Raw genomic sequence first — 14,329 nt, 5'->3', positions numbered from 1 at the left:
CACATTTGATTTCTGGGCAGCACACATCTATTGAGTGTTAAGCATGACAAGAGTGATTGGTAGAGGCTCTTCCAAAGGATTTAGAGGCATCACTGGGAGAAGAGTAAGAAGGAAATGCCATTTACGAGAGGCAAAGGAGAACACAGTCCCATTAAGAATGGAGACTTGAGCATCACTTCATGATGTCTCCTATTGAGTCTCTTGTGTCACTTGAAATATACTGAAACTTCAATCACAAAATGGGATAGAGTGAGATTAAAGGTCTGACAACCTAGATTTTTTCTATATATATTTTTTGGACCTGGAATGCATCTCCTGGGAGGAGAGTGTAAACCATGACTCATCTTGATAATACTCTGTAGTTATTATTTCTGGAGCAGGTATGTCATACATGGCGTGTAAGTCTTTACATTTTACTTATTATTTGACTGATTTATGCCTAAATGTGTATTCTAAACAATGTCTACAGAACAAGATCTAGGAAAAATTATGTTCTAAAATGATAGGGTTCTGTCAGAGATTGAAATGGGCCAAATTTTCATCTTTAGTTATTGAAAGCAGACAGAAAATACCAGTAGTTTCTGCATATTGTGTGACAATTACTTCTGAGATTTGTTAGGTTCTATTTACCATGACATTTATCACTTCCTTTTCCCCTTTAATTTATAAACCTTAAAGATGAAAACAAAAGTTGTTGATCATACATGTAAGACATTTAAATCGCAAGTTTACATTATTTATATTGTACACTTAGTACTTCAGTGTTATTTTCCCCAAAACACTGATAAAACATGAAATTATATACACCGTTTTCAAAAGCCTTTTCTCAATTTGATTACTGAGTTAATAACAAGTCTAATATACATTTTTAAAATATAAATTTTGAGAAAGATGGTCGGTTATAAGAGAGCTTCAAAAAATTATTGAAATTTAGCACATCATTAATCTAGCTATAATGTTAGAATTCACCTTCTCACTCTGCAATAAATAAGTTGTGCCACTGACTAAAAATATTTTGCTTCATTGACCAGTGTCAATCATTTGAAAGCTCTGCCACAACTCATGAATATAGTACATACATATTGGATTAATTATTAGATGCAAATTATTACAAAAATATACACAGCAAAGTAATTGTCCTGTGTAGATGCTTTCAAATATTAGCTATTAATATGCAGTTGTTATAAAATCATTTCAAAACAGTCTATTTTCCATATTTTTTCTGTTGTTTTCCAGGTACATGTGTGCTACGCAGCTTAAAAAGTGATGAGAGAATATATATACTGATAATGCTTTTTAAATTTGATGCTCTAATGTAGAAAGATTTCTCTTTGAGTGAAGTTAACCTAAATTGTTTTCATGTACACATTCATCTAATGATTGATGTTGGTAGTCAAAACAAAATTAGGAATTGTCGTAATTTCTTGGTAGATATAGTCTCAAATTATCAAAATGAAAGATTGTGTAAAGTGCACACCTATTTTTCCTTTTCTCTCTCATCGTCTGTCTATAGACCTAGAAAGTAGTTTTTCCAGACTTGTGATTATCATGTTTTCATAAACATAACTGTGAGTGTAGACACAAACATATAGAGACTAAATATCTTGCTCTATATTTTTGCTGGTAGCAGTGAATTCTCAACTCAGGACCCTATGCTATCCACAAGGTCACTCTAACATTGATTCATGCCCCTGGATTTTTTTTTTCTGTGCAGGGTATTGTTGAGATAGTGTTTTGATTCCACCAAAGTGTGGCCTGCATAGCATTCTACCATTTTTAAGCTTGTAGTCTTTTTTTTTTTTTGCCAGTCCTGGGTTTAAGCTCAGGGCCTGAGCACTGTCCTTGGACTTTCTCAAGGCTAGAGCTCTATCACTTGAGCCTCAGCAACACTTCTGGCTTTTTCTAAGTATGTGGTACCAAGGAATCGAACCCGGGTCTTCGTGCATGCTAGGCAAGCACTCTACCACTAGGCCAAACTCCAGGCCCAAAAACTTGTAGTCTTAGTAGTGATGATAGCTGCATGTGTCTCTGAACAGGTTCAGTCACATGAGATGGAGCTTTGTAAACTTCTGTGCTCAGCTTGTCTGCAACAACATTCTTTCTAATCCCATGTTTCTAAGGAATGATAGTCATACATGATGGTACTGGCTGTTTACCACTTGTTCAGGGATCTTGAGAGCTTTTCTAACCAAGGCTTGAATTGTGTTGCATTGCATTGCATTCTTATTCTTAACCTACCAGGTACCTAGGATTACAAGCATGAAAGATTTGAATCAGATTGGCACAAAATATCTTTAAATATACATGAAAGTTTTAGCTTGAATTAGAGTCATGTTTGCATGAATATATGTATATAAGTACACATATATTTTCATGTATTGAGATATATATTCATATCCACTCTATATTCACAAGGAGCACATAGTATATACACATTATAAGCATAATTGAATACAATTTTTTCATATGATAAATACCTATATATGAAGATGTAGTATAAATATACATGGTATATTTAATAAATATAGTTGATAGATGTCTTCATTTTTTTAGTGTTCAAAAACAAAAACAGAAAATGACTCAATACACTTCTTATTTTTAAATACAAGATGTTTAACACTGAGAGGTACATATGACAGCTGACTGATTGCCATATTTCAACTTTCTTACCTAAGTAAACTGACATCAGCATAATTTACTAGATTCTTACCTCTAAGTTGGCTTATTTCCTTGGTGCTTTCGAGTATGTCTGTAAATGTCTCTTGGCAGATAAATCATTATAAACAGAAATCCTCCAGAGCATGTTTAGCAAAATCATATTTGGAGCTATCATTCTGTACAAATTAAAGTATCTGGCTGTAGATGACATGCAGTGGCATTTGTCTTCTATGAGTTAATTTTCTAGTTTCTCTGTGATAAACTATCCTTTAGAGAAGCTTTTAGCTCTTTCTTGAAAAAACAAAACTTATAACACTCAATGACTTCATATTGTCTAAGAGTAATTAAAGATCCACATTTTGAAAACTTCGTCATGCTGTGATATTGTCTATGTATTATTTTCTCACCAAAGTATTTCCTGCATTATTAGAAAGAACTGGAGGGAGGAACTGAGATGGTTTTCACTTTTTTATCTTTCAGGGATTAAAGGAGTGTATTTCAACAATGATTTATTCGCATCCAGGTCTCTTGTTGCAATGGAGTACAATTTACAAATGCTCTTAATGAAAGGGTTGGTTAGGAATTTAAGCATAAGGCTTGAAGATTTCTGACCAAATAACAGACTCCTGGTTCCTCTGCAGTAAAGATTATGAAGAATATTGCCTAATTGCTAAAATAGTTTTACAATAACCTAAAGATTTACAATGTTCACAAATACCTCAGTGTATCTCAGTTTGTAAACTGGAAGAAAGGCATCTCTCTCATGCAGAAAAAATGAATGGTTGTGGTTTTATAGTGAATATGGAGTTATTAATATTTATGCCAATAATAGTTCAACAGTGCATATGTTAATACATATGGAGATAGAATGTGTATAGACAGATGCATAAAATTGAAAAATAAATATATACAAAAGAGAAATGTCTATTGAGCAGACAATACACATCATATCAAATAAACCATCGTGCTTAGGGACCATAATATTTATTTTTCATTTTTCACTGGTTCCATTAATGGCAAACTGAAAATAGCATTCGACAGAGTACCTTATTGTTTCAATAAAAGTGCAAATAAAAGACTATATGCTAAGACTGTTTTTCTGCTCTTGTACTCTTTAGTGATAGGAATGTACACATTTAAGTAGCCATCTGTTATCTTCAGTAAAATAATCATTTTTTATTTCTGTCTCTTATTTTCAAAACTGCTGTCACCTAGGAGAACAGAGGTAATACTGACTGAACTTGACATCAATTCTGGGACTGACTCCACTAAGCCCTAAGATAACAAAATTTGTCTCACAATGTTGGCCTTGATTTGTTCATCATTCAACTCTTCCTTTTTCTTTCTTCTTTTTTTTTCTTTTGTGGGTCGTGTCGCTTGAACTTTGGCCTGGGCCTTGTACCTGAGCTCTTCAGCTCAAGGCTACCACCCTACCCCTTGAGCCATAATTCCACTTCTGGTATTCTAGTAGTTAATTGGAGATAAGAGTCTCACAGATTTTAGTGTCCAGCCTCGCTTTGAACCTCGATCCTCATATCTCAGCCTCCTGAGTAGCTAGAATTACAGAGGAGAGTCACCATACCCAGCTTTTCTTTCTTCTACTAGTGATAATCAAATTTGTGGTTAAGTACACTATTTGATTTGTCTATTTAAGCTATCTCAGGAAAGCACTTCAAGTTGAGAAACTGGATTTAAAAAAATCTTACAAAGCATTTTCAAGTAGGCATATATATATACATAATTATATTGATTCAAGTAATCTCTACTAACTGAAAATCCAAATTAAGAATGTCAATATTTCAGAAGATTCTATCATTGAAGACTTCTTAAAAGATCATCATTTATTTCAATTTTTGATAGATCTTTTACTTTTCTGTAATTATAATCATTCTTTTTCTCTAAGTTTGGACTGATTCTGTTATATGGCTCTAAAATTGGCTTAATATCCACACATAATTAAAAGATCAAATAATAAATACATATTTTGCTAAGTTTTGAAAAGTATACTTACTTGTATATTTTACATTTCTATTGGGATTAAGTCATCCAAAGAAAATGCCTATTGATTTCTCCCTGTACATTCACTATGCAGACAAGAACTTTTTGTGATTTCTTCACCTTAGTAATTTTCTCCATTAGGATTTCACTTAAATTAAATTATATTTCATTCATATTTAAGGAGCCCGGTTCTTTTTCAACTAGAGTATCATCTTAAATTTCATAGAGTCACTGGGTAGCTGACTGAGCAATATTAGAGTTCCCCCAATAACAAGGAAAAACATCAACTGCGTTGTTGAAACACATATGATAGATTCATATTTTATACAAACCAAGAGGCTAATCTAGAAATTGTGATTTCATTGTTAGAAATGATGAGAATGAAAGAGAACGCCATTAGAAATTAAAGAAGTTAATCATTTTTTATTGATTTTGAGGGCAGTAAGGTTTGAAGACAGTATTTAAGCAAGGCAATTGCTCTAGTGCTTGAGCCACACCTCCATCCTTAAATCAAACTTTATTTTCAAAAATTAGGAAATGCTCTGGCGGTTAACACCTGTAGTCCTCGCTGAGATGTGAGGCTCATTGGGAGAGGAAAGGCCATGGAGAGAATTTTCTTTTAAAATTTATCTTATTGTTATTATAGAGGTGATGCACAGGATTACAATTATATGAATCAGGTAATGAATACATTTCTCCCTTTTCATCTGTGTGCTGTGACCTCCATTATTGCACTTTTTCGCCCTTTGTCCTTGAGTTCAGTAACCTTCCCCCAAACCTTCTATCTTCTGATGTCTGTCTGTCTGTCTGTCTGTCTGTCTCTCTCTCTCTCTCTCTCTCTCTCTCTCTCTCTCTCTCTCTCTCTCTCTCTCTCTCTCTCTCCCCTCCCCTCCCCTCCCCTCCCCTCCCCTCTCCTCTCTCTCTCTTCTCTCTCTCTCTCTCAGCCTTGAACTGGTCCTAAGGCTTGAACTCAGGGCCTGAGAACTACACCAGGCTTTTTTGCACTCAAGGTTAGCACACTACCATTTGAGCCACAGGTCTACTTGCTGAAAACGTACACTTGAATGAAGATAAAGTCACCAAAAAATAAAAATAAAATCACCAAAAAATAAAAACTAAAAAAGCTTTTGTTTCCATATCTTCGAGTTTGTTTCAGTGTGTGGTATAACTATTATATGTGTACAAACATGAACAGGTGCTTAGGCATTGAGCATTTTGTGTCTCTCTAAGAGTAGTCTCTTTTGATCTCACTGTGTGTGAGTTTCTAGAACCCAATATGACTTATCATATCTCAATGCATTTTAGATGTAACTTCCACATATCAGAGAAAACATGTTCCATTTGTCTCCATGAGACTCTTATCTCCAAGTAAATACATAAAATCCAGAAATGGAACTATATCTCAAAGTGATAAAGTACTAGCTTTGAGCAAAAGACTAGGAGGCAGCACCCAGATTCTTTGTTCAAATCCCATAACTGATTAAGTAAAATACACGGTGACTTAGAAACAATTGAGGTAATCTTAGATAAGAAATCATGTTTAAAATCCCAAATCACTTTAGTAGAAATGCCAATGTAATTAACATCAGAATTTGAACTATTTCCAGTAATTATAATGTACTGAAAAAGGGAAATAAAAACCCTGAGAAGAGAAACTGAAGACTTACTTACACATACAATACTTTTGAAAGGCACACACACAACAGGAGAGAATATATTCTCATCCTAAAATCGTATCCAGAGATGTATATATGAAAACAGTAACTGGTTACCAGATAGTTATAATATAAATGATATCATTTGGCAGGGTTTTTGTAATCCATCGTCATAACAGTTTAGGAATTGCAATTATAAAAATAACTCAATACAATGGAGTGGGCAGTGTAGAGGTATACAACACTGAAATCTAGAAACAATTTTTTTCAAAACAAATACTACAGGGGGAACATGAGAAAATTACTGAAAGTAGTGGGTTCTCAATATTACTGCCATTCTAAATCTCAAATTTTCAGAAAGCCAAATACAAGTATAGGAAATGTGTTCTGAGAACACTGTCTGCTTATGTGTATAGAATAGAACATTATGTTGTAAAACCAACTTGTTGGCTGCCATAGATATGGGAAAGATCATGAACCAGTTCTATGTACAGGTAAAGGATATCCCATGTCTTCTAAGGTAGGAAATATAAAAGGTCTAGGTATATTTCTTCCTGCTAAATTTAGGATAAGAAAATGAAAGGGGAGAAAAATATTCATGAATCCTATGAAATTTGCTGTAAAGGAAGCATTGTCATGATGATGCACCATAAGAAAAATACTTCAATTTCTCAGTAAGCACAGCTGATCTCGATCCATATTCAAGATACTAAGTAAGGAAGAAGACGTAGTATAGTGCATAGAAAGAAGGAAAACTAAATGATTTTTAAGGAGGACAACAAAACAAGTCTCCATTTCAGTGGAAATAAATTCCATAGATCTTGAAGGCAAATGTTAACTTTATTCTTGAGTAATAGGTACCTGTAATGTAACTTTTTATATTTCTTTTCCATAAAAGCTTTAGTAAATTTTATATTACTCGTGAATGTTTTTGTTCAAAGAGAGCTTTCTCAGAAATTTCAAAGAAGAAAAAATATCAATTTGATGCTCCCTTTATTCTTTAAGTGTATAAAGGAGTTTTATTTTAAAATGTTTGTTGAAATCAATGCATGAGTGAAAATAAAGAAAAATAAAGGAAAATTTTTAAGTGTGAACCCAGACTAAATGAGATTTTTTAAAGGATGAGTTAAAGAGGCTAAAACTGACTTAAGTGTTTACATAAATTCATCTGGAGATAGTCATGTCCTACTACCCAGAATCTAAGGTTGTTATTTTATGTAGCACCAGGTATTTGCAGATTGAAGGTCTTTAGAGGAGGAAGGTGTCTGGAGGTCAATTATAATCACTTGGGTCTTTATTGAAAGGGCAAAGGAAGACGCAATGTTAGTACTGAAACAAAGTGAGGATTGGTTGAGAACGAAAGACTCTTGACTTGAAGGAGAGCTCTGATATAAAGTTGCATGCATCCTATGTGAACTGGAGAAAGCCAGAGAATGTTCCAGGGACTTTAGTCCTGATATTCCACAGACTGATAAAACTCTAAAAATATAGTATGTGTTGGTTTTAACCATAAAGAGTGCAGCAGTTCTTTTTAGCAATAGGATATTAATGCAATAATATGAATTATTTTGCAGATTAACATTATAAAAAGCTAATTTTTTTTACAACAAACAAATAAATAAATAATAGATTTGAAGCTGCTTGGGTATTATGAATACTTTTTCCATAGAAGTAATTTGAATATTACCATGCCAGTTCTGCAAGTAATATAGTATTTACTTCCAGTAGTTACTAAAAATGAGGAATAACAATGAATTGCCTAATCAGAATATTTTTTCTCTAGTTCTTTAGCTTATCTCTCCACCTTTTTTGAGCACAAATATTTTACCATACATAGCAAGGATGTATATATTTTCATAATTTGTATATGTGTATAACTATATTCATTTATATTAATAAACCTATTTGTTTAAAAGGAAAATGGAAAACATCATTTCTGACGGATATGTTCAGCACTTCACTGGATCATATTGCAAATCGCTGGCATTTTTAAGCCCATCATCATAAACTGCTGTCTTAGGTGTACATATAGCTCTTTTCCTACTTTTTAGTGATCTTCTCTTTTTTGTAATGTGAGCTTGTTCTGCTGTTAATGATAAATACAGCACAGATTTAGTTAGATGCTGTGGGGTATGATATTGCATAAGCAATGGGAATAATCCTCATTGTGAATTCTCCAGCTGATACTTGGTACTTTATTTTCATGTCTCCTGAGCCCTATAGCTTATTAAAATCATCTACTTCTGCGATGTCTCTGTTAAAGGTATTATGATGCAATGCATTTTCTTTTTCAGCTTGCTAAGGTGATGAACTAAAATTATATGATCATTTAGTTAATGACATTAATTTGTCTCTGTGAATATGTATTTTCCAAAATCACATGCTGTTATGGCAGGAAAGAAGATTAAATTTCTCACATTTTGAAAAATCAGACAACATACATGCCACAATGAAAGAGACATTGTGTTGAATGAGTCTATTTTAATCTCAGTATGATGGTGCCAATTTTGTGGCGTTTTCATATGAGAGTGAAACAGAGAGCAGTGCTTTTTTATTTTGAAAATTCCTGGGTTTCTTTCAAAGTTTCTTGCCTCCAGACACTCCAAGTGACTTAACCCATCATTACATTGTGTGCTAATTTACATGAAGATGGAAAAACAACCCATAGATTCTTCCATTAACAAGATGGCTCAAACTTCCTGCCAACACTGAGTAATTTAAGGCCAATGTGATTTTAAAAGGACTATGGTGTTTTGAAACATAAAATCTTCACTAAACAGAAAAAAATCACATTTTCCTTTTCTATAGAGGGCTGTAGGACTACTCGCAACATAATCAAAACTTTGCCTATAACAATATGGTCAGTAAGATCATACAAAAATTCTAGTCAAAGCCAGGCATTGGTGGTTCACGTCTATAATCCTAGCTACTCAAGAGCCTGATATGTGAGGATCACTGTTCAAAGCCAGTCCAGGCATGAAAGCCCTTGCAACTCTTATTTCCAATTAAACTGCCACAAAACTGGAAGTGGTACTGTGACTCAAGTGGTAGAAAAGTAGCCATGAGCTGAAGAGCTCAGGGACAGTGCTCACACCTGGAGTTGAAGCCCTATGACTGAAAAAAAAATCTAGTAAGACCCAGAACCATTAATGTATGTTTGCCTTCAGATCTACAGTTTTTTATCTTGAATTGTTTTGTGACCTTGGGAATATTTTGCATGAATAAAAATGAATAAAATTCTTGCAATTCACATCAATACTCAGAAATCATAATGATACAGGTGTGGGAAAGCATACAAATGCCTTCATGGCTTCATTTTAGGCAGCATAAACAGTGAGCCACACATATCTATAGGGGAACAACACTGTCATGATATCTGGTATCCGTGTTCCTATCCCCAGAGATAATGAAGACAAAAATATGAAACACCATTATTCAGCCCTTTTCAAATTGCTACCTGGTCCTCTCTGAGTAAGATAGGATATGAAACTTGACAGGATATCTCCCTGGACATTGTATCTTACTGTTATATCCCCTGGAAAGCACTAAATAGATAGTTCTTTGTTTTTAGTATTCTGAAGAACTATGTCTCTAACTAGAATATTTTGTAGGCTACAAAGCCACTGAGAAAGAAATATTGATTCAGAGCAGTTTTCTATCACTTCATAATACAGTGATTCAGTTCTTTTTCCACTGGCATCTTTTAGTGTATGCAATATGGAGATCTCATACCTTTGACTCTTCTTTCAAAGTCTATTCAATTAGTAAGTTGTGTAACTTTGAAACAGTCAGGCTGGTGTTTTTGTTTCATTGTTGTTGTTGTTGTCTCTGACTGAATCAATCAGTCTTACTTGGATAATAGTCCCCACTACTCTTTCTATCAGACATTAGTTTCCTGTGGTGTTAAACTGAGAGTGATTCAAAGGAAATTGTTCATAGCACTCCTATTTTCCAGTATATCTGGAAAAAATAACTAGAAACTTAATCAGACAACTTGTCACCCAAATATGAATCATGAATGGGCCTGTATGGATCAGATTTCTCTCAGTTCCTGCCTATGAGATCTTTTCACTAAACTATAAACCCAGATTGAGTACCACTGAGGTCAGCCAATCTCCAGCATACACACACACACACACACACACACACACACACACCCCACACACAGTGAGCACGCATGTACTAATTTGAGAGATAAATACTGAATAATAAATACTGCTTTCAAATTCTTCTTTCTTTGAATCGTATTCAGTAGTTTTAAAAATTGTAACTCTTATATCAGAGGCACTAACCTCTGAAGAGATAAAAACTTCAGAACATGAATATTTAAGAAATAAGCCTAAATGTGCTGAATTGCATTCTTCCAAAATTCTTAGGTTAAATTTCAAATATCCCTTCCCTAATATTCTGAATGTGAGTTTATATGAAGAAAGGGGATTAAAAAAAGATAATTCTAATAGTATTGGTCCTGAACAGTATTGGCTGGTGTTTGTACAAAAAATGAAATTTGGCCACTGCAGAAGATATGACATCACATTATATATAGCATACACATGTAAAGAGGTAGTAGAGGAACTGTCATGTGTCAGTCAAGGAAAGGAGCCTCAGGAGTAATTAAATCTGGTGACACTTTGATCTTGGCTTCAAGTTATAGAGATATTAAAAGCCATAAGAAATATTATGAAAATGCTATTATGTTAAGAAAGACACCTGTATTTGTAAGACAGAATGTGATTAAGATAGAAATTATTAATCTATTTGCAAGATAAAATTCATGTTTATAGTAGTAATTTATGACTGTAGTAGCAAATCTTCTTGTCCCTTTATTTCCTTTAAATTAGAAGAACTCCACCTACATCATGAAGGAGGTTGTGTGTGTGTGTGTGTGTGTGTGAGTGTGTGTGTGTTTGAATTTTAACAGCTATTTTGATACCAATTATATAAAGTGTAATACTAGTTTGAAATAGTCAATGCTTATTACTTATCTATGTGGCTCTTTACTTTCTATCTCTTTGCTTTTCTATATGCATGTGATAGATATTTTTTCTTCTTGATTAATTGCTACCATATCTTTTTAAATAAACAAGCATAAAACATAGAAGTCTGTCTTTGTCACGCAGACCTAAACTACATGTTACCTTAAGGTCTCCAAAATAAGTTGAACCTCAGGTAAGGGGAGCTTCATAACCAGGAATACTGTGCTGGGTAATTTTGAAATGAACAAATGGATTAGGCATTGGTTCCATGTTTCAGTATCAGTCATAACTACTACAGGCATTTTTTTAGAAGGAAGTTTGCGGTATAGCCCACCTTTCTGCTCTTCTGCCCCTCATTATATGAGTCTTATTGTCATTCATCTGTGATATTCAAAACTGAACTTATTTAATACTGAATGATTCTTGAGAAATTCAGTAATTCTATGAAGTTGCTTACCATCCATAAGCATCTAATACATTATCTGACTATCATCTAAGCTTCTTGAGTCCTACATCTCAATCAGGTAGTTTTGATTAAATTGCTTTTGATGTTATGATCAGAATCTCCAGCGCTTCTATGGTAATAATTTGAATGAAAAATATCAGTAATATGTTCTCACCACTCCTCGATATCTTGTTTCTTTCTTTCTTATGAAAATTTATCATGTACTACTTACTAGAAAGCTCTCAGTGTGGGAGTGGCAGACTAGACAAAAGGAAGCTTAGGGGATTAATATATAATTCTAGTTTAGTTTCCTGAATTCTGTTATATCATATTTTTAGATCATGAAGAATGCCTATCTGACTCAATATAGTATTTGGCAATGGCTGCCAAATTAGGAATGTCGTGTCGCTGTAGCTGTCACTCTCCTTCACACATTATAGCCAAAAATGTTTAGTCACAAAAGTTGATTTGAAAATAGGTAAAGTTCTACTGATTGGAAATGGATTTTGTAGCAGTAAAAGGAAAGCAACTGATGAATATGCCAAGTAATAACATTTCAGATTCTGAGTCAGGAGGAACAGACATTGACAAACTTAGGCTTTTAGAAAGGCCTGGGAAGCTGTCCTTCTTCACAAAATACTCTGATACAGCCTTCCTAAATTATTTAAAGCACAGAATCTCAATGCCTGTTTTGTTTTACCTCACAGATATATCTGCACATAATTTGATCAGTCTTCTCCTTAACCTCATTGAAAGAGATTTTGAAAACAGCAGAGGGTAGTTTTCATTTTGCATCTTCCAAGCAATAAATCACCCTATGTCTGCTGTCTGCGCCATGCTCATTTCTTCTTTCTTTAATTTTAATTTAAAAGAATGTAATTGTAAAGGCAGTGTACAGAGGGATTGCGATTATAAAAGTCAGGTATCTTTCTTTTTGAACAGTCTCATCCCCTCCCTCATTTTGTCCCAGTTTTTCTCCTTGAGATTACCAGTCTTTTGGTCATAGGGACATATATTAAAAATATTGAGTTTTTATTTTAAGGCTCACATATTGTCTATATTTGTCATTTCATTCTCATTTCAATTCACTTTTTGTCTCTTATTATAATTATTGGAAACGATGAAACATGCAACACCATGCTCATTTCTATTTTTGTATTTATCTCAGTATTTCAGGGGGACAGGAAGGAATGCCATCAACAGATAGTATAATCAGATTGTACTGGGTCCCCTTAGCAGGCACTCCAAAATAGGATTAAGATAAATTATTAAAAATTTCACAGGCTACTAGCTGAAAACTTCTTAACAAACACTGTAGTGGTCAAGTAAACACTACTTCCATCCTGAAGGAATTGTAGATAAGCCTTATCTCACTGGATAGTTTTGGATTTAGAAATACCCTATAATTCTCTCTTGCAAAAGTGGAATCTGTGCAATTACAAATATATTGAGCTACTTTGGATTCGTGACTGCCTCCACATTTTTTCATAAGCTAACTAGCTTCAAAATACTGAAGGATGACTGGATTGTATAGCCAGTCATTACGAAGTATTGACTTTGTGTTTTAAATACTTATATCATTGGATATTTTTTAAATCCACATAAAGCATTCATCTTTGTGGAAATTTCTCTATTGCTTCTATGCTTCAGGCCATGGCACATGAACGAGAAAACATCCTAAAGTGTAATAAGTTATAGTCCTTTTACCTAGGTCTGCTGCTCTTCAATTTGTCCTTATGTGGTCTTGTATCAGAATTTTTATTATTATTGTCATTTTTCAGATTTAACTTCTATCTAGTCAAGAACTGGCAATGTCAGACATCATAAGTCTTATGCATATGTATTCATATCTTTACCAATAGCTTCCCAGTATCAACCTGTATTATTTATCCAATAAATGTGTACCTCAGACAAACTCTTCTTGATCAAATGTGATGAATGATGCTAGTGAGGGTAGTTAAAATTATTGCGTGTATTACAAGACTTGTATTACAAGTAGCTATCTAACACAGGCAAACTATGAGAAAATGTTGTTTGCTTCAGCTGGGAGGGCTGTGGGCTGCTGAGAGAATCAAGGCAGTGTACTTGTCAAGTTTTTAATACTTAAAAATTGAAGGATTCATGTCCCTATAACAACTCAAAATGCTGTTAAATATTTATACAATATATAAGCACATAATACATGGTATGTGTTAGGGGCAAATGTGGTTTGTAGGCTGCCAGTTTGCCATGTGTAATTTAGAGATTACACTTCACCCTTAATTTTCCTCTCTCCATTTATTTTTGTTGATAAGCACTTATTCCTCAATATAGTCTGAAAATATATTAGAAAGAGCTGTGTTAATAATAAGGAATTACTTTTGTCATTCATTGGATAACTAGTACACTTTGAAGTATTTCCAAAAATTGAGTACTAAATGTCACATCTCATTGAACTGGCAAAGCCCTAACTACTTGAAATATGCACATATATTATATAATATAATATGCATAATATAATTTATCATATAATATGTATATTTTATATGTGTATATATTAGACACAGTACTGATCGCTAAACTTCAGGCTTAATATTTGCTATGTAAATACAATCACT

This window comes from Megascapheus bottae, chromosome 1 (assembly GCF_031878675.1).
Source record: "Megascapheus bottae isolate mThoBot1 chromosome 1, mThoBot2.hap1, whole genome shotgun sequence".
Classification (NCBI taxonomy): Eukaryota; Metazoa; Chordata; class Mammalia; order Rodentia; family Geomyidae; genus Megascapheus; species Megascapheus bottae.
Note: the sequence above shows the minus strand (reverse complement) of the source record.